The 3,230-nt window shown below is 31.3% G+C and overlaps 1 long non-coding RNA gene across 1 annotated transcript; it reads right to left on the reverse strand.

The window, feature by feature from the left end:
- Positions 1-413: 413 nt before the first annotated feature.
- Positions 414-1,501, reverse strand: LOC145108370 (uncharacterized). The gene is made up of 5 exons (XR_013708219.1): positions 1,376-1,501; positions 1,138-1,240; positions 868-1,003; positions 735-791; positions 414-656 (listed from the first exon to the last, which is right to left on the reverse strand). It is a non-coding gene; the product is annotated as an uncharacterized LOC145108370 (long non-coding RNA).
- Between the last annotated feature and the right edge of the window lie 1,729 nt (positions 1,502-3,230).

The raw sequence follows: 3,230 nt of genomic DNA on the forward strand, positions 1-3,230 counted from the left end.
ACAGGTCTATGTTTGGTTTTATGATGCTTGTATTAGACGTGGAAAGAAGGTTATAGAGGTGTACTGTATTGATCATACATCTGATTCCCAAAAAGGCATATCATATATGCAACGGATTTCCGACGGCTACGACAAATTTTAGCAACGAATTTTTACGTCGGTTATTAGTAACCGATCAATGACAAATATACTTTATTGTAAAAATTACCAAAAGAATAACTCACTAACGGACTATCGACGAAATTTAAGAAAAACTCACTAATAGATTACAGATAGAGTTTATGTGATAGGCTAGCGGCGAGTTTTGGATATAAAAAAAAATATAAATTCATGAAAAAATTAACAATAATTACATATTCAACAAAGGAAAAATCTTGAAACATACATCAAATCTATATTTTAAAACCATCAAATATAAATCCACCAAATTGGTATTCATTATTCATTCATTCATTATTTACTTTACTTATCCATGCAAAGACAAACAAAAACCATCTTGAAAAGTAATTCCACCTTGAGGACCCACCACCTCCATTTCTAACAAAGATGTTCCTTAGAATGTCACCATTCCACTTCACATCTTTCCCAAGGAAAGCAATCCACTTCACATCGGAATATGTGATTCCGATTCCGATCCCTCCGAAATGAAAACACACCTTCAGATCAACAATCTCATATTAAATCGAGTGAAAAACGATGATAATTTTAGCAAATTCAGATTCAAATTAACACACCTTCAGATACATCTTCTTGTGTTCCCTCAAACACCGTATATGATATTCCCTTTCACACTGCAAGGAGGATAATTCTAACAATCAGAAATGAAAACGCAGCATAATTGGATTTTTTTTGAATGACCATTTTAACCTTGTACCAAAACTAAAACAAGCACTATACTACAGGGACCAAATTTATTGATATATATTTAAGGAATGAGCATGTCAAGATCTAGTGATCAGATCTCCAACTTCTGTCAACATCGCCATCATCTCCAAACATCATTCTGTAAGAATGGAACAAGATGTCAGATTTAGACCTTACTTAAGCGTTACTTGATATAGCATAAATTGGAAAGTTGAGAATTAAAAATTTATTGGCATCAAAACAATTACATAAGAAAACATATTATAAACTTACCTTTGAAAGGGTAAGCTAGGTAGAGTGGCCTCTGGACAAACCCACAAAACCGACTCTTGAAATGCTATGAACACCTAACTGGTACCGATCTGATTCTACTAGACTGACAACAGATCAAAAAAATAGTGTGAGTGACAGGCGAACAACATATATAAACTTCGAAACAACAAAAAAAGGACAAAACAGCTACAAAACACATGATTCAGAATGGTATAAATTGACGTATCAGTTGACTTACATGTTTTTTGTTTTAAAATATTGTGGATCTTTGCTAGTTTTTGGATCTAGAAGCATGATAGAGAATTTTTTTTTCGTAATCGACACATAAAAGTCTTGGTGATTATGATGACCGAAAAAGACGCAGATCGATAATTTTATCAAAACAATGGATGATTTTCAGATATGCACATCCTTGTTAGCCAGTAGTTTAATACTTTGAACATATAGAAAAAATATTCCGTGTGAATGCTATTAGATTCACAGGGTCGATTATGACAGCGGTTGTGAAATCGTATTAAAATGAAACTGAACATCTAATATATATATAGTAAGAAAAATGTGGGCGTCAACCCTAACCCTGATCTCCAGCGATGGTGATTTGCATCAACCTCCCCCTAAAATTGTACATATCATCACATACAGCCCAACCATTACGCAAAATGACACTTTTGGTGCTTGATGAACAAAGTTGTACCTGATTTTTTATTTGTAGTTTTTTTTAACAGCTCTTAATTATTTGTAAATGGCCACAGTACTCATTACTATAAATAACTATTTTTTTAACAGTTCTTATTTGTAAATGGCCACAATATCTTTATTTATATTTTTTTCAAAAACACTTGAAACATTTTTCTTTCGTGTTTAAGTGAGAATTATTTTCTATCATTTGATATTGTGATTATTCCCAGTTGAGTATACCATATTCATTTTTTTAGCCTTTCAACATGAAAGGGTGTAATTAGCACACACTTATTATAATGTTTGGCTACAAAATTAATGGTTTCACGAAAAGATACATTTGGATTATGTTAAATGAAATCATAACAATAATATATACCGACAATTATATTTATTTTAAAATTAAATGACGTGAAGAAACTGATGTTAATAACGTACATAAGGTAAAATTGTACACATATTTATCGTTTTACATTCCCTCGAGTTGTAATCTATAAGTTTAAGAAAGCTCAACGAAAAATATTTGATTTTTTGAAAGTTCTGTCGGAAAGTTTATATTGATGATTATTGGATTACTCATACCTGGTGTTTTGATATTTGCACATTGTGCTATATTTATCGCGAATTTGCATTTAAAGTATATTTGGATTCATTTTTTGTTTTAACGCAATATGTGTTTTAGAACATATCAAAGACAGTTGAATGAATTTTGATAAGCATGCAAGAAACATAACACATGCACAAACTTCAAATGGGCGAATGATTCCCGATGATCAAGTTTGGTGGTAAATATCCATTATGGTCGATCATTAATTGCCAGAATAACATAGTATAGAATATTTATCCAAATATATTTGTAAAATTGGTCTAAGTTTGAAAACTAATGTTGGATTTAATGAACTTACGAAAATTAACAATGGTTAATGTGATAATTGTGTCAAGCATCTCTTACATGGTATTGCTCCATGAGAAACACCAAGAAACCATAGACTCCTCGTCTGATACTATATACTCCACCATTAACGTTCTACATTCCTCGATAAACTACAAGAGGGAAACAAAATAAGTTCTATTTAGGGGTAAAATGACTATTTTTTACCATCTTACTTTAATGCAATGCAACTTAACACAGTTACTAATACCACACTATAAATCCAAAAAAAAAGCAATGCATTTTTTCTGCTATCTTATAAACATGGAAATTATGGGTGATTTAGAAAAATAAATAGCATCTTCTTAGGGAAGGGGTATTTTAGGTAATTAGATTTTTTTAGTTTCTTATGCACAGTACATATAGAATATGGGTAGAAACAAGGGAGATCCCACCTATAGGCCAAGCGTGTCCATGGACACCCATTATTTTTGAATTTTTTTATAAGTTATATAATTATTTTTATATGGACACCTGTTAAAAA

The sequence above is a fragment of the Lactuca virosa genome, chromosome 1 (genome assembly GCF_052849685.1).
Source record: "Lactuca virosa cultivar CGN04683 chromosome 1, Lactuca_virosa_CGN04683_v6, whole genome shotgun sequence".
Classification (NCBI taxonomy): domain Eukaryota; kingdom Viridiplantae; phylum Streptophyta; class Magnoliopsida; order Asterales; family Asteraceae; genus Lactuca; species Lactuca virosa.